This window comes from Cydia strobilella, chromosome 15 (genome assembly GCF_947568885.1).
Source record: "Cydia strobilella chromosome 15, ilCydStro3.1, whole genome shotgun sequence".
In the NCBI taxonomy this organism is placed as follows: Eukaryota; Metazoa; Arthropoda; class Insecta; order Lepidoptera; family Tortricidae; genus Cydia; species Cydia strobilella.
In genome coordinates this window covers 11,615,329-11,634,584 of record NC_086055.1, presented here as the reverse complement: position 1 = coordinate 11,634,584, position 19,256 = coordinate 11,615,329, and the positions used below count along the sequence as shown (strand labels likewise).

The 19,256-nt window shown below is 36.6% G+C and overlaps 2 protein-coding genes across 5 annotated transcripts in view; one reads left to right on the top strand and one right to left on the bottom strand.

Annotated features, from left to right (window-relative positions):
• LOC134747587 (uncharacterized) overlaps positions 1 to 9,921 on the top strand; it is a 179,199-nt gene extending 169,278 nt beyond the window's left edge. For both annotated transcript variants that reach the window (XM_063682180.1, XM_063682179.1), the window contains exon 3: positions 9,906 to 9,921. The gene's annotated coding sequence lies outside the window, so the exon portion shown is untranslated. The remainder of the gene's footprint in view (positions 1 to 9,905) is intronic.
• Positions 1 to 19,256, bottom strand: part of LOC134747570 (amyloid-beta-like protein) — a 173,738-nt gene that overhangs the window by 141,039 nt on the left and 13,443 nt on the right. The gene's annotated exons all lie outside the window — the stretch shown is intronic.

Here is a 19,256-nt window from a genome sequence, read left to right as displayed (position 1 = left end):
TTAGTAGAAAACAGAAACTTGTATCCAACACATACGTTTCTAAATATATTACATTATGCTGAAAAAAAAACATAAATTAAACAACAATTAAGAGATTCAAAAGAACAAAGATATTAAATGACAAAATCACATAACATGAATTAATAACAATCATGAAAACGACGCGTCGGGACAATATAACGATTCATTTCCATTATCGAATAAACTGAGAACCGGTTATTGTGTTGGAAATCGTTTAATCCGGCAAGTCGCGCCGTCAAGTGATAATCACCGTCCGAATTTAAATGGCGCTGTTCGCGAGCCCGATTATCTTCCTAGTACAGTCCCGAAATGTCACGGGTCACAACATACGCCCCCTGAATTCGCAATCTTCCTAATAAACTCCCAGCCAATTAATGTTCAAGCGAATGAACTTACTAATGCTTCAATCTCGTTATCATAGCAAGATTGTTATTTTGTTTGTGATTCGGAAGCTGTTCGGAGATTTAAATTGTATTAAGCAGGTAAGCTCCAGAAGTACCGAGAACGCTTTTCCGTTATAGTAACAGTTTTTGCGATCGCTTAGAACTAAGCAGCCATTTTCTCTGTCCCGGGTCTGTGCGAGGCAAAGCGAGGGAGATAACTTTGTTCGCGCCGAGCGAACATACTCCGCAGAGCTGCATAACAAAATAAAACATTATGAGGATGTGACATAGTACCGTTCGCTGGCGCGGTTAGGCTCTCAGACGGAAAAGCGGAAAAGATATGTTTTCTCTTTTTTATCGTTTTAAAAAGCATTCAAAGGCGGTGCGAAATCATCCCCTCGGCTACGAGAAAATAGTTTCAGCGAGAATCTTCAATTCAGATTTTATGAAACGTGACTTGGAACAATTTTATTCGAGAACGATATTTTTTTACTCCAATTCAATGTGGCGATAAAGCTATCTAATTTCCTGGAAAAGTAGAAGATAATTTAATTTTGGTTTTTCTGTATCACTCGTAATCAAAAAGCAAATCAGTCGTAAAGTAGATAAAAGCACTCAAGAAATATTCTTATAAAATCATAGGCAGCTCACAGAATTTCATTTCCTTTGTAACTCAAGTAGAATAAACGGAAACAAGGTTAACAGGATTTGTGTGAAATCTTCCAGGGCTACAACATCAGTATTTGGGTCTTGTTTTCGCAAACATATAAAAGTCGGCATGACAAAATGCTAAGTATAATACGGTAAACAAAATTGTGAATATTTCCAGGGAAACCTTTAAAGAAACATTTCACGCGGAAACTTCGAAATTCCTGTTCAGGGAAATATTTAATACTATGCTACATTGTAGTCGTCTTTCTAAAGGCGCGATGACACAGCTCAGCCTAAGGTAAAACGTTCCCAGGCTTGTTAACTTTTCAAGAGCTGGCAACTCCCACAGCTATTAAGTATAATGATAGCCTTAGTAACGAAAGGCCCCGCGACCGTAGGGACGCCTCCTTAATTAAAAAAGGGACCTAATAAAATTTCTTGACGCAGTCCCGCAAATTGAGACTGAATTTCATCACGGCCCAGACGCGAAGGCATTAAAAATGTAAAAGGAGTATATTAATTTAATATAGAATGAGGCATGCTGCAAATTTTTATGATGCTTAATCTCGTGTATATATAAGGTGCTAACATTTTTTTTACAGCTGATAGGACTCGGCACCTGGAGTATATTTAAGTATGAAACATTATAGGTTTTATGATGATTTTTTGGAGAAAATTGGAAAACAAATTCGCTACGTAAAAACATCCTGTTAATGAGATAATTATTTAAATGAGGCTCATTTAAATAATTATCTCTTTAATAAGACGCTATTTCCATAAAGCTTTAAAATTAAATCAACCTTATCGACAACCCACAATGTGGTACCTTTTAGCACAATTCTGTTAGTTTATATTCTAAATGAATGTTATTTTATGTTGTTTTTAGTTGTTTTTTTTGTGCTAATAAATATTTCTTATTCTTATTCTTATTCTTATTCTTATTCTAGTTGAAAGCATCACAATTGTTGACATGACAGAAAGTGTTAAACAATGCACATGATGATTATTTTTAGATATAATTATAATTTATTTCGATCTGTGTTGATTGAGGGCAATGAGGATATAATAAGATAGAGCGGTACTGTCATAGTAAATTTTGTAACCACTGTATATTCACTGCCATCTATCGACATACTTTAAAACTAAAAATGAAAATTTATAAAAATACGTTAAAATGTATTTAAATATGGATAAATGTTATTTTATTTGCATTAATTATTTTTATATGATTTTGACCCATGTTCTTTCACTGGTATGCGTTAAAATTATAAATAACAAACGAAACAGTCAACGCCCTCTATACGAGACTAGGCCAAAACTAGTGGCGCCATCTGATCGAGAATCAAATTTTCGTGATTTTCGAGGCACGTATTTTCCTTAGACTGTATCCATCTATTACTGAGTTATATCTATCTTTGGTTGAGGGCAGCGAATGGCCGTTCGAAACTTTGTACAGATTCACATTAAAAAAATTATAACACAACAGGCCTATGGACATACATTGGTAACTTAGCGATAACAGTTTTTGTAAATTTTTTGTAACACTATTATTTATATAATAATCAAAATATAGTTAATGTCCTTACAAACGTATTATTTCAATAGAAAAAAAAAAAACAAAGAAAATAAACAAATACAGCAAAATATTCTATTTATGTATGTATAACCATTTGAACCAAATTAACAGATTTCAAAACAACAGATAACCAGCAAAACAGGGATGCCAATTACGTAGACTAGAAAAAAATCCTCAAGCTAAACTAGGGCGGGCATAACCGGGAGTTGGCGTCCTACATGTGTTGTTGGCAACCCTGGCCCGATGCCAGGATAGTCCGACCTGGATGCTGTTTTGCCAAAAAATAGGCTATTGCGCATTGGGACCAAATCGAAATGGTTTCGAGGAGATTAGCCGGTTTGATTTAGATAACTGTGTTGTACTATACGTTGGTATTAGGACAAGTTAAGGTCGTTCCATCCACATTTCGCAAGAAAGAACGAGAAAGACCATGCGCGCCAAGTGTCAATTTTGATCGAATTTTGTCTTTTTAGGATTCCGTACCCAAAGGGTAAAAACTGGGCCCTATTACTAAGACTCCGCAGTCCGTCCGTCTGTCTGTTTGTCACCAGGCTGTATCTCATGAACCGTGATAGTTAGACAGTTGAAATTTTCACAGATGATGTATTTCTGTTGCCGCTATAACAACAAATACTAAAAACAGAATAATATAAATATTTCAATGGGGCTCCCATACAACAAACGTGATTTTTTTGCTGTTTTTTTCCGTAATGGTACGGAACCCTTCGTGCGCGAGTCCAACTCGCACTTGACCGGTTTTTTATTTATTTTAAAAACGTTGCCTTACAATATCGAAATTCGAAATATTATATCGATTACTATTTAAGTTAAGATTGTTTTTTCTTCTTTTTTTTGTTTATAGTGTCACATAATAAATAACCGAGTAAAGTTGGATTAAGTCCTAGTTAGAGGTTACTTTGGGAATTAATTGTATCGAGCGAAGTGTCATAATTCGTGTATCGGAAGCTAATAAATTAAAGATAATATATTCAAGAACTATTTTTTTTTCTACGTCTACGAATATCAACGTGTCTTAGAAAAATATGATCATATAAGGAGATTATTCGGCTTCTGGCTCAGGGAACCGCCTTAACAGAAATATAAACAGTTTAGTTATAGTACGAACAAATCAGCGATGCGATCAATTCATAATATTTATGGACTTGTACCACAGGACTACAGTATATATATAACGACAATATAAATTACTCATTCTAAGGTTTTTAAGACATACTTTGCCTTGAATTGAAACTATTTTCGAGTAACATTCGTTGTTTTCATAATATTTATGTTTTTTTTTTTTTAAAGCTTGAAACTTAGCCAAGCTGTACATTTTGTGTTTTCACACAGTAGCATGCTTACATTGCAAACCTGTTCGCATGGCAGCGAAAAGTACTGAAAGTAAGTAAACAGAACCCATCAATTTAAACACTCGATATCAGCACGTCGCACAACAAAACAAGGAAATATAAAATTACGCTTTAAAAGAGTACGAGTGACTTCTGAGTCCATTTTTTTCTTATTGGCCGGTCTCCTTCCGCCGCGGCGGAAATGAGTTGCCGTCTTGCCCCCACCTCCTCCGCCGGGACGAGCAAACCGCACCTCATTATTAGCCTGTCGGAAAATCCATTTGAACCCATTTTCTTCTCTAGAATATACACTTGACGGTTTTAAACGAATTTTCAAGTAGAAATGGCGTCAGAAAGGGTGCAACAGTGTTCAGTAGTCTAGCTGTAGTTCCGTGCCTAAGTTGGCATGAACTTTCGAACACGCTTGTCGACTTTTAGCTGTAGCTTGTCTGAGCTTGAAGTAGTCATGTTAGGTCCCGTCTGTATAGTTTGTTACATATTGAGATTCCAGAAAAATTGGGAAACGGTTATTAATGCAGTCAAATATTTACAGTGATTTTAACGTATCATTAAAGTAAATACCATAACACACAAACAAACGTAATTTTCAAAAGAGCGAAAAGCATACAGCAATAAAAACTTCCCGCCCACGGGATACCATAAAAAAGCTTCGAACGCGCCAGACGAGAGCTCTCGCGAAATCCAATTACAAATTCAAAGCACGGTCAACGCCGTCCATATAAATTCTGGCAAAACAATAATAGATGCGAGGTTATTCGGCTGTATCGCCTGAATCCCCTAACGCCGCCACACCATTGCAAACCTTATCACCTCCGCCACGTCCAATTTTCTTTAACAACCATTAAATTCCCGTTGACAAATCTAACTTAATAGTTTCGCGCCGTTGTTTATCCAAAAAAAATGGCGCAGCGATTTGCTGGAATTAAAAGCGTACCTTGGATTGTGTCCAGCCCCGTCGTTGCCAAATCCGAGCATAAAGTCTATTTAGATTTATAGGGTTTTTTGCAATTTTATGGCGCTGCAAATCTTTTGAATTATGCGCCGTAGCAGGAAGGCGTAGCAGATAGGCGAGGAGGAGAGGCACAAAACGCTAGTGCCACGAGCCCTCGAGTCGCGTGCCGTCGAGGGCCGGCAGTGATTAGAGCGCACTAACAAAGCGCCGAGGGCTCTTAACCTACATGCTCCGTTTCACAGCGCCGTGCGACACTCCGCGAGACCGCTGCGAGCCTGGTAGCCAGCCACTCGCCGGCGGCTAATCTCACTTACACCACATTCTTTTTTTCCTTATAGAATCATCCGCTATCTTGAACCTCGAGTGCCAGTTTGAACCACACTTCCATTCCCTTAAAAAGACGTTTACGAGACGACCCAGATATAAGGCTGAACAAGGGATATATTATTTAATATACGGCATCCATAAAACTTATAGTTGTATAAAATAAAAGGGCTTTCATTACCCAAACGACTTCCCATAAAGCCGAGCGATACATAAAACAACAGAAAGATGAGCAGCTGGAGTTATCCTTGAGACATATTTTCAGTTCTGTTTTACAAAAGTAGGAGTAGCTTTATGGGTGCGAGCCTGGCACCAGACAGCCGCCGACACAAACAAGTCGAGTATATCGATTTGTTCACTTGCAGTATCGAGTCACAATGTTGATTCACGCTGGCAAGTCGTCAAGCAATAAAGCTGTTATCTCGCTCGTTTGCGACGGCGGATCCGCGATATGCGCGCTCGTCAGCTCCTACGTCTTCCAACTACCCATAATTACATGTCGAAGGTGCGAGGCAACTTTACGCCCGTAATTTGTTCCCAAACTTGCCTAACGTTTCCCTCTGACAAGATTAATTCATTAAAGCTTCCCTGTTCGTAATAGAATACGCGGATCGTTACCTAAACTCGTTGATGTGCATTGAGTGTAATTTTGTACGTCTTATCTTTATTAATGTAATAATTTACGTCAATAAAGTGTAATAATGAATAACCATTTCGTGCCATCGAGTAATTAAAAGCGTTTGACGGCATTCATGAAAATGTCTTGTAGTTTTGAGCGATTCTCGACCTTGGAATCAACGGTATCCCAGAAGTGTCTACTGATAATTTGAGTAAGAAGTTGATTTGTGTAATTTTAACTCTATCTACACGTGGCTTAAAAGTTACCTATTATAGTGAGGTATACGAGAATATACGGTGGGGCCGGAAGGTTCTGGAGTGGCGTCCGCGTACCGGAAGACGAACTGCCGGTAGGCCTCCAACAAGATGGAGCGACGACCTGGTGAAGGTCGCGGGAATTCGGTGGTTGCGAGCGGCACAGGATCGGTCGGAGTGGCGAGCCTTGGGGGAGGCCTATGTCCAGCAGTGGACGTCTATCGGCTGACATGATGATGATGATGATGATGATACGAGAATATAAAGTAATGTTTATGAAGAAGGATATTTTTTTGTGAAAATCAAGTGTGTATATTATGCTTATCACATAAATAAATAATTCCTACTTATCACAGATAAGGAGATAAATAAGTTAGAAACATTTCAAGCTAGAATCCAATTAAGTAGTTAATCCTTCCCCCTTTCAAGTGTTTATTCTGCTTTAGCGCTGTAGTTTTTCTAATACTTAGTCTACTAGCCTCGTCGCTCCACTAAGAAGTTCTTAAAAGGGTTTAAATAGATCTTATCCGATGAAGAATATTTCAGAGCCCAGCAAGCTCATCCGAATTTTACCTTCCCATGCAAACGGAGTTCTTATTTTAAAACTACGTTTTGAATTGTAAAAAACTTTGCACATGCAATGACATGACATGAGGTATATCTAGCCCTGTAATTCATTTATATAGCTCCAGTTTATAAAACAAACGAAATAGAACAAAAACGAGTTTTGTACGATAAACATAAATTCAAATTTAAACTATCGTGAGACATATTAACTTAACATACTGTTAGTGCTTAAAAATGGAGACCTAGGCTCTCCGAAATATGTCGCGCGAGTGACTAAAAATACGTGAGTGAAACCGCTACGTTAGTTAAACATAAATTCGCTGATCTGAAGCTACATAAACTAATTACAGGACTAGATATAGCTTATTACCCATCTCCTATAAAAATAGGTTTTGTTACAATATAATTAAAAATATTCTTCTCTTGAAATGAAAAATAGTCACATCCAATATATTGATCGTTATCATTTTTATGAATAAGAACAAATTAAATTTTTCAGTTAATGGTTTTCAACATTGTTTCAGTGTCGAGACTGGATGTTATGGCGTCTAGACTTAGCTTAATCGATTTTATCTTCATCAATTTACTGACAATGTATTCTATAGAGTCTCCGCCCATAAAACTGAATGAAGGACATTAAAGTTGTCTAACACCTTTTACACTATGTTTACGTAGGGGGCAGCCACATTTACATTGGACAGTACTAAAATAGAGTGAGGGCTACTGGACCGGTCACCGGGGACGGAAACTAGCTTTATTTTAAGTTTGGAATACCTCGTTCTGAGTTTTAAGTGGGTACCTAAATTAAGGTGCGGTTTGTTTGACGGTGTTAGCAGGAAAGGTATACAAATTAATTCAGGGATGTTCGATCTATACACAACTTTTATACTGTAAGGTCTGGAAGCTATTTTGCTGAACTAAGATTACCTACGGAAATCCTAGTAGGTATACGGTTACGGAGAAATATAATGTAAGTTGTGTGTTGTGTGTGCTTAAGGTACCAACAATATTTGCCTACACAACATACAGCTGCTAGCTGTTCGCGCACGTAGTCCATGGATTTAAAAGCGGGAGAGTGTAAGCTTGAACGAGCACCTGGTACAAAGATGTGGTTGATAAGCAGGGGTTTACTTTGTTTCCTCGAACTTCGTGTGCGAACTGTACGCAATTTGTATAACTTGTTAATAGCTTATAGGTAAGTATCAAACCATTTCTCTATCAATGCTATTGTGGCTTACCTACGAACCTACTTATTTTTAAAGCAAGCACATAAAGAGAATATACAGGCCACAAAATTCAGGACAAAGCCCCGTACTAATGTAATTAGCCACCTGAGAGTCCTGAGACTCGAATCGCCTAACAAATGAACACGTTTTGTATGAATATAATTTTTAGAAACTACTTTTCTAGCGTCGTGCAAAGCATATTAACTAGTCTGGAATTCTGGATAGAGCAGAGGAGTTTACGACGGGCGTAAAACTACTTTCCACGTTGAAACGCTTCTTTATGATTCGAAACGTCTTACAGTTTATTAAAGCGGGAAGAGGAATTATGTTACTGTCTTGGAAATGAGGATTCCTTTGAAAGTTAACGCACGTGTTGATATTACACAATAATTTGTAAATAAACGACAAGCAAGTATACCTGAGAAATCAAAGGAGATGTTATCAGCTCAGCTCGGTGAATTATATTATATATGTATATAATATACTTAATTATATCCAGACCGAATGGAAGAAGAGGGGGAGGCCTTTGCCCAGCAGTAGGACATAATAGGCTCACAATAATACTTAATAATAATCTGGGGGCACGGCCGTGCCCCCGCCAAGACGAGACAAAGGTAAAACCAACCGCTGACATTGACGCTTGCGTCACCATTTTTTTTCCATTTTTTTCTTGTATTTTTATCGCCGTACTTGGTTTTGAAGCAGTTTTTGTGTATTTTTATCCTAATTAAATAATATATAACATCGAACATGTGTTCAAGAACAACTATGCAGCAAAATGATTTGAGTTACTTAGGTTCGCTCGATATTTTATTTTAGCAGGTGTCTGACCAGCAGCAATCAGCAAAAAGCCAATAGCGATGGGCGAGATTTTTCATTGAAGGCAGTTTCTACAACAACACAAACGGTTCTTGCGCGATAAAATAGTTGATCGCTGGTTGCTGCTCTCCACCGGTCATATAATATATCATGTATTCATATAATCAGCGATGAAAATTTTCGCCCTAAGATGCCGCTAATATCAAAAACCCCGCTCCGTGTCCTCGCCTTTTAAAAAACAGCTTTCCTAATAAAGCCTGTATTGGCTTTATTAGGAATGTTGCTTGTAGCGGTTGATCTAATGAATCTCACCTAGCCCACCTCGGCTTCAATCACGGCCTGCGATTGTTCCGGCGATTATGTCGGCTAAATTAAATCGCAATCACGCTGTAATCTGATTGGAACGAGTGGGCCGAGCCGACCCTGGCCGGCTGATCCTAAAGGATTTACGTGAGAGATTTACTTTAAACTACCTTTTAGCTTTTATTTAACTTCCGGTTATTTTGGGAAAGTTTTGATAGTTATTTGCTCAGAGAGTAGTACCATCATAACCTTAATTTAGTTGTACAATTTTTTTACACCACTGTGTGTGTATGTAATTATGTGTATAACGCATGTACAGTTAAAACCAAATATATCGATCCATGTGAGATTATGTAAATATACCCAACAACATTTTCATATTCACCACTTAATTAAAAGGTTGGCAATCATCAATTGTGCGTTCCTCCAGAAACTCTCTGGCTCGCATAGCTAAACTGGAATATTATTTTCGCTGCCTAAAAAAAGGTTTAAAAAGAAATATTAATTAACAAAAAACTTGAGTAATGCAGTCCTTAAATCAACTTTATGAAGCGAGCCTATTGAAAGGCTTGCCTTTCAACTTCGAAACATTAACATTGACAAGACGTCAAATTTTGCTTCAACTTTGAAGCCTTTTCTTATTTATCGACCCATTTTCCGGCTTAAGAGTACTGGAGCAGATAATTAATTACATACTTTCCTTCGGAAATACCTTAACTAGCGTAATTATAAAAACTTTAGTTATTATACGTTACGTTTGAAGGTGATTCTTTTAAATACAGAAAACACGAATAAGTACTGACATTGACACGTCACGCAAAATAGGCGCCAGTCGGTGAGTTGCGGAAACCTGCCCATACTAGGTACATTACAAAACAAGTACTGACACAAAGTGGAACTATTTTAATACATTGTGTAATAATATATGTAATTTGCAAAGTTGGGATTTAACATTCCTGTTCCTTCCATATTAATATTCAAGTCGTAAGTGTAGATTTATAATATGAACTTTTTTGGCTTATTCGATGTTAACCTTCAACAAACATACATCAGACTATACTACTATGATATGAAGGCTTGTGAACATAGTAAAGAGTGGTTCGCATAAAAAGTGGCCCATATTATGTGGATTTTTCATTATATTTTGTGATAATTTTTAGTGCATTTTTTTATAGGTAGTATTCTATAAAATTAAATACAAACGTATTAAAATAAAAGAGCGAATTCATGCTTTCGCCTTTTATATTACATCTTTCCTAACATTTTTTGAACAGCGTCTTCTGAGAGAATTTATGAGGTGTTTCTTATAAACATATTTTTTTTCTTTAAATTTGATGAGCTAATTAATACCTTATTAAACTGTCTTTCGTACAATATTTAACTTTTGATTTGACTTTACTTTTGTGATAGTTACATGGAATTTCTACTTTTGTGTATTTGCCATTTTTACAGAAATTTGTCGCCCATAGAAAAACCTCTGTCAGAGGTTAGATTGGAGAGACTTCCTGGCTACCCAAGATAAAATCCATTTAATTGGTATAACTTATTCGTAACATTTTGTTTTATGCTTTTAGGAATCTAAAAGCATAAAACAAATTGTGGAAATGGAAATGCAATTGTGGCATTGTGGAAAACGGCAAGTGAAGATAGTCAAATTGCGTTGTTCTACAGTTTTACAAGTACATTGCACTAAACATGAGAAAACTCAAACAATCTCATATATTCAATATGATTTTAATTTTATTTTATAGTATATTATACAGATTACTAAAAAAAATAACTGCTTCATAATTAGCAAAAGATAAAAAAATATACCAGACAATTCACTGCTACTTTTTTACTGAACCACTCCTTATCCTGTGATGTATGGTACTATGTCCACAAGCCTTCCTTTTGATTTTATACAGTAGTCGAGTAAAAGTTCCTTTTGATGCTCGGTTATAAAGCTTGGCACACTAGTCATAGAACAACATTCCTTTATTAGCTAATTTAAACTTGCAAGGCTACTCGTATATCGATTTAACTATTCTCATCTACCTATCAGCCGGCATTCATTTCTACTAGTTCTACGCTGATCGAAGGGCATTAGTTAATATATAACATTATACATATGCATATTTGAATAATTCACGGTTAGTTCCACTAGACTTATACCTATTGACCGTTATCCGTGAACAAGATGCATGTGCAGTAACTGCGTCGAAATATCGGGAGCTGGAAAACAATACAAAAGGTAATGACGGTCCATATCCCGGTCAATATAAGTCTATTATACATATGATTCTAAATACTTATAATTTTACGGTTTTTCTCAGGAGCTGTCTATATCTGTTACGGAAAGCCTAAGTAACTATTTTCAAGCACAGAGACTGGTATAATGGTAGAGAGCTGTAGTTAATATGAATGATATTAGCATCATCCACGGAAGTTAATTACATTGAATGTATATACTTACATATTGAAATAAAGCAACTTAATCATTCAAAAGTTCAATACTTAAAAAGGTGAAATTCACTACACATTTTAAATACAAATGTTTAAGAAGGCACCTATGTAAATAAATGACAAAACTCTATTTATTGATCAATCCTATAAATTCTCAAAAGCAATCGATTCGTAAGGCCGAACTATGACATGTCTGCAGCAGTCGTGGCCGTGGCCAGCCATTGGCCGCGCTCCGCTGACCGCCAATGGCTTGTCCTAGACATGAACGATAATTGGTAAACTCGGCCATTGCTCATTTCAAAGTCAAGCTGATAGCCTTGGTTCATCAATTATTTGTATGACGTACTCAGGACTTTCTAGTACAGTCATCTGCAGAGAAAAGGTACCACACCTGCATACAAATTTACTGAAATTTGTATGCAGGGGGGGGGGTTTCTTTTCAGCTTTGTAGGGTAAGTTCATCCGTCTTTTTAACTTTAATTAGGAGAGAATTAGATGTTATTATAGGAGAATTAATCTGTAATATATAAAAAAACAATAGTTGGTTTAAGTACCTACGTAAAAATATAGAGAAATAAACTCTTACGTATCTTTTTAACTCACGAAAATACAGCCAATATGAGCAGCTGAAATATCGAGTGAAATTTAACGAGTCACTAAATAATTATTAGAACCTATAAAATAGTATATATAGAATTTCATCAAACAATCACAAACTAGATGTGTTCTTCTAAAATAATTCTCAGTCATAATTACAATATTACCTACTTTAACAAGTGTAATAACTTTATGTAGAAGTTGTAGAAGTGACAACTTTTTTTTAAAGCTAATTGTTATGAGATGCGCTATGATTGTATACTCGTCTATCCTTTTGCTCAACTATGTTACTACTACGGGTATATAGTATAGGTAGGTACTTATTAATTTTAAACCGCATATCCCAAAGTACCTCCAAGCGTTTCACAAGCGAATTTCAAACGAAACCGTGAAATTTCTACGTAGCGACGCTAACTCGGTAAAGTAATTCCACAATGCACGTAAACCGCGTTCGTGAAGGGAAATTATTCAGCGCAATTTTCTTTTCAAGTGGCGTGGTCTGAATCCATTTTTCAGGCCTTAGAATGAACGCACTGGGTGAGGGTGTGTGGGTTGGCTTGAAAGTACGCGTGATTGTTACTTGGTACTTAATAAACTGTTGGATTCATTATCATTATTTAAAGGATTTAGGTTCTAATTCTTTTTCACGTAATTCATGTAAATCACTATTATTTACTACACTTTGTGCTCGACATGCTAATGCCCAAAAGGTGACGGGTCTACCGCGATTTAATTTCATTGTTTTTACCTTAAATTCCGACGATTCGACGACGAAAACAGCTCCCGTTCCCGTTCGTATAATTAAATGTGTTCAAAACAGGAGAGTTTAAAGTGACTTATCTTATGTTTAAAGTTCATAAATTGACCATGCAATTATGCGGCTGGGTATAATAAGACAGTGTCGAGCACTCGGACGTCTACTCGCACCTTATACATAGATTAGACGGCAATAAATAAAAGACGTTAATATTGCTATCGATCGAACAAAGAAATGATATCGGGAGAGTTGCATGTACTATTTAAAAGCCAAAAATTTGACTCGTCCTTTATACGTGTTTAAGACTGTGTTGGGAGTCAGTCTAGTTAAATCATATACATTATTATTTTTCCTACTATTATTCGAAAATCACAAGTTTGCTCAAAAAATTTAATATCATCATCGTCGAAAACACAAACACACTACGAACGTACGTAATTTACCTGTACGTCAAATGATAAATCACCGAAATCCGTTCGAGTCCGATTCCATTTACCATCCAGGCCAGTCCAGTCCATAACCCTGCCATTAGCGTCAGCGGAACACGCACGTATTAATTACCCGTGTTGGCGGATTGTCCCAACATTTACTGGGCCGCCCGCCAAACCAGATCGATAGCTGTAGATGTGGATCCGTTATTTATTCACGGTTTTGTCTAGTAAACAAGTAATAGATTGACTAGAAGAGGTCTGACTATAATTTTTTACTAGGTTACTAACCTTTTGGAAATCGAAAATAAAAATAAAGACATCGTCCGGTGACAACCAAAACTATAATTGCCACCACAAGTTCATAGCCATAATAATAATAATAATAAAATACTTTATTGCACACTACAAAATAAAGGTTACAGAGAATACATTGGAATTTAACGGCGTAGGTTACAACAGGCGGTCTTATCGCTAAACAGCGATCTCTTCCAGACAACCTTCAGATAGCGAAACGGCGAACATAGTTAAGTGTACGGGTGGCGCAAAAAAAAAAAAATGAAATTAGCAAAATTTGTGAAAACAATTTAGACAAATATAATAAAATACATAAACTACAACTATCCAATAAATCATACACTACATAAATTAATACATACATTTTATATATAACTTATACCTATATATATATATACGGGTATGTCGAGGTAGCCATAACAGTGAGTTTCATAGAGAGCACGGAAGGATTAAGACTTAGATAAATAATGTTCCTTTAAACGATTTTTAAATATAGAGAGGGATTTAGCACGTCTAATATCGATGGGCAGAGCATTCCACAACCGAACTGCGCGAAAACTGAAAGAATTGTTGTAGACCTTTGAAGAAGAAGGAGGTGGGTAAAGTAGAAGATTTTGAGAGCACCTGACAGAGTTAAGATATTTAAAACGGACTTTGAGATAGCAGGGAGTGTTTGGGAGAAACAGTACGGAAAAAAGAAGATGAAGAATATGAGAGTCGCGGCGGAAACGGATAGGCAACCACTTGAGCTGCGTACGATAGCTCGAGACGTGGTCAAATTTACGTAATCCGAAAATAAACCTAATGCAAACATTTTGAAGCCGCTCGAGTTTATTCAGTTGCTCTTCTGTCAGATCTAAATAACTGATATCGGCATAGTCCAAAATGGGCAATAGGAGAGACTGGGCAAGCGCAATTTTAGTGGCAAAAGGCAAAAAGTTACGAACTCGTCGTAGGGAACCCACAGCTGCAAAGACCTTCCTGCTCACTTCACTGACCTGCGGTATCCATGAGAGCGTGCGATCAAAGACTACGCCTAGATTCTTAACCTGGGGAGAGTAAGGTATCAGTACCCCATCAAAAAATACACCTGGTAATTTATCAAAGTCTACTCTTGCTATGGTTCTTGGGCTACCAATTATGATAACTTGGGTTTTAGAAGGATTAACCTTTAAACCATAAAAAGAGCTCCAGTTTGAAACACGTTCCAAGTCAGTGTTAGTGGTGTGAATAACAGAAGGTAAATCATCAAGCTGGCCATGTGAGTAAATTTGTAGGTCATCGGCATAAAGATGGTAAGCAGAAAGGAGATTTGAAGTGATAGAATTAATAAAAATTGAAAAAAGGAGAGGGGACAGCACGCCACCTTGCGGAACGCCAGCCAGCGTGCTGCACCAAGGTGAACGAGAGTTATCAACTTTAACACGTTGCCGACGACCTACTAGATAGCTATGAAACCACTCAGTAGCTTCTGGAGAAACGTTGAGAGTACGTAATATCCCCAACAGAATGTCAAAATCTACGGTGTTGAAAGCGTTGCTGAAACGCTTTCAACACCGTAGATTTTGAACCATAGTGACCATAGATCCATAGAGACCATAGTGAACCGTATTATTTTATATCTGAATAAGGTTGATTTTTGTTTCATTATTTTTTAGTAATTAGTGAGTTTTGGTTGTCGTCTGACGAAATTAACCAGACAAAGGAGGGTTCCAGTTATGGACTTTTATAGGCACAAGATACCTAAATAAAATTAAGTTTATTTTATGACACGCGGATGATGGGTGACTAACGGTTGTTAATCATCAATAGGAAATGTGGGTGGATTGATCGAATTGCAAATTTTCATAGGGTATTATTTAAAAAACACCGTGTATCTTAATATTCTGCATGGACTTCAGTTGTCCGCAACAATCACCGAACAAACTTATGACGAAATGTCGAAACTACAAGTAAACAAATTCGCGATAGACCGGTTTATTACATTCATCGAAGTGTACACGTGTAGTATACCACTTCATTTCGTGCCGTTGACGACAAAGCTTTGTCGTAAAGCTTGCCTATGAGGCTTGTAGGACCACAAGGTTCAAAATTAAATTCTGGTAATATCATGTATCATGTATAGGTACTTACAAGTACCCAGAGCCTTCATAAGCTTACTGTTCTATGTACATGTCTAGGAGTATATGTTTACTTTAAATATTTTATATGATTAGATAGCTTAAGGTATATCCATTTGGCTAAACTGCAATTTCTGTCAATTAGATTATGGGTTTTGACAGTGTCCCTCTAAATTATATCGCTACCTATATGAAATTCGAAATACAGAAATGTTTACGGTCATTCTCAAAAAATATGTCTGCGGTCTAATTGCCGCGACCCATACAAAATGTATGAAAAGAGTGGTGGCAATTAGACGCAACCGCAGACATATTATCAGAGAATGACACACTAATCGAAAAACACATACAACCAAACCAAAGAAGGTCGTTTTAATACAATTTACGATATAAGAGGGTTACAATTTGATATAAAAGCGTACAACACTATAGAATCCTAAAGGTCTCACTTTTTATTTTACTCTACTCTATAAAAGTACTCGAAGGTAGCACAATCTAAAAATAAAACGCGTCTTGCCTTAGTCGTTGTTTAGGGCGGCCAGTAACTAGGGCAGAAGGACCCATTTGCCGCTCCATTGGGCGTTTTGATGTGGCTTAACATATGACTGTATTATTGATAGCGAGTGTTATAGCCACGCTTACCCGCCCGTGTCGAAAGTGAGCGGAATTGGTGAACCAGCTGTTATTTTGTTGGTTAACCGCATGTTCATACAAAACAGTATTGTTTAACAGAAGAAGCTCACGTATGTAATAAATAACTAATAAATACTCATAAACAAATTAAAAAAATTAAAAAATGTGGGAGATACAAACAGAAACCAATCATCGATGGATCTTTGCAATAAGGTTTCTGAATTGTCAGTTAAGCGTTATGGTTTCTATACCTCTCTTAGGGATGTAACGATACATGATTTTGCCGATACGATACCGATACCGATTTTTGAAGTAAATAATCGGCGATACCGATACCGATATATGGCTTAATAATTACTTAGTTAATAAATCAATTAAATAAAATCATATGCACGTATTTAATAAGCATAAAATACTTATGTTTAATAGACACTCGATTTCGTAAAGTGTAAAAACCTGAAAATTTTAAATAAGGAAAAATGACAAGTCAAAATTAAAGAAAACATTTGTTTAGGTAATCATTAAGGCCATCAAAGCAAACGTAAATCAAAATCAGTAAGTAATTAAAGTTCACTGTAGGTAGATTTTTGATGAGGAAACAAAGTTTATCCAAATTATAATTTGCAGCATCGTTCTTTTTGTGCGCTTTTCAAACTGTCATATCGGGCGAATTTAAATCAGCGATGCCGATATATCGGCCTGCGGATTATATCGGCCGATATATCGGTATCGGTATCGTTACATCGTCCTCTGTCTTTAGTTATTTTATTTTAGCCATATCTCCATTATAGCATTTACCTACTATTTTAAATCATAATTATATTACACCATTGTAAAAAAGTTTATTAATGTCTACTCACATCCTCTTTAGTACGGTACAAAATCAGCAAACGTAAATGATACTCCCGTTACATTTTGCCGTTATCCATGAAATAAAAGATTCTAAAACACACAGGCTTTTACATGCACATACTTCCATTTTCTTTCAAACGACCAAAGACCGGTTATGCGTGCACGCATACGCCATTGTCCGCACATATGGTCCTTCGGGACCGGATCGCGATCCTGCACCGTTAACTGCGTATGCATTCACATTGCTAGCTCGCGGGCGACGGCGATCCAGTGTAAAGTTACCTTGAGATTCTTGACAACTGTGATCTAGAGGGCGTGAGATGCGCTCCAATCACTAAGATGATCGTCAGGGTCGTATCAAAATCATAACAAATTGTTAAATTATAATCGAACTCCCAGTGCCTCTTGAGCTGTAGACATCACGAACCCCCTGGCTCGGACATTTTGTTTTCGAATATTTTGGTCATTCTACTTTTTACTGCAGGTATTTTTGTCCTCAGAAGAAATTATTGGATTTTTATATTTGTAAATTATGTAATTTGTTTAATTGTATATCAATATAAAGCACATTTTAATGATGCACTAACGATACCCTGTAACAAAAGTAAATAATCTTTTATCTATTTTTTTTAAAGGTAACAAAGTTACCTACTTACTCCAGAAGTCCAGACTATAAATACTAAAAATAAAAAAAAGACAAGGGTCAAATATTGAGGCCTATTCTGTGTTTAAGTAACTAGTGTAAGTCAAAACACATTACGGATATTAAAATTTCAAGATTGTTGTATATCATAAAAACCTCCAGTAAAAAGTAGAATGACCCATTTTCCAAAAATTAATCAGCTAGAATAACTATTTATAATATTATCGAACCTCCTCATATAATTTCACGACAATCGGATGAAATGCGACCTGTAGGTACAGGGGGCCTAGCCAAGATGACAATTATACATCGACAGACGCCAAACGAACGGAAAAAAAATGTATCGAGATGACAGATGCTACAAAATGACACGTGACTATTTCCATCCATTATTTAAGTTTCCCTTGGCGTTTTCTATCAACGACTGTCACCTTGGCTAGGCCCCCTGCACAAAAGAATAGCCGGTCATACGAAAGCCTAAGCTAAGCTGAAACGGAGACGCTTCAAGCTCGCTCGGTTAATAATTGGAAAGCACCCTTATCCTAGTTCCGAAACAGTCGCAATAACACTGCTAGGAATTCTTAGTCATTACGCGTAGACGCGTAGTTATACCGATATATTTTTTTTGCGTGTGAATTCTTGTTAGTCTATTTATAGATTACCTACGTTGTAAGAAATGCTTTACTATAAAGGTTTGAAGAATTTATTAGGTTCTCCAGGGGAACTGCCTAACATTAGTTTATTTTCCCTGAGAAGGGTAAGTGTATTCACCGATTTATGAAATAACTTCTGTGATATTTCATAAACAGTAAATTATTACAATAATATTAAATATCACAAAAAAAACCCTTTTTGTACAATCTCAAATAATTATTTAATAATGATCATACAAAAATAACATCTGGCTACCGGACGCCAAACCCAAATAAGTTCCAAGTAACCTGAAACCAGTGGGTGAGGTTGTAGGAGCACCTGCTAGGTACAATCACCCGCAGTGCGCTACTGCATGCAGTTAAGTGCATACTTGCATAGGTGTTGCGATGGCTACCATCTACGTAGTGTAACAAAATGGTAATAATTATATATTTTTTAAGTCTTGTGAATTCGTCCGTTGCCAATAAGTCACATTCGGAAATATTAAATTAAAAAACTAGCTTCTGCCCGCGACTTTTTCTGCGTGGAAAGATAATGATGATTATGAAGAACTACCTCATGTCCTTCCCCGAGCCTTATACCATCTCCATACCAAGTTTCAAATGTGAAGAGGTAGTACGAGTACTTTGGGAGGATTTTTATTAATATTTTATCTAAATACATTTATTAATCAGTTCAAAATTACGCGTACTTATTTTTAAGTGCATTTTAAAGCTCTATCAAAACTACCCAAACAGATAAATTCGCGAAGATATCCCACAAAAA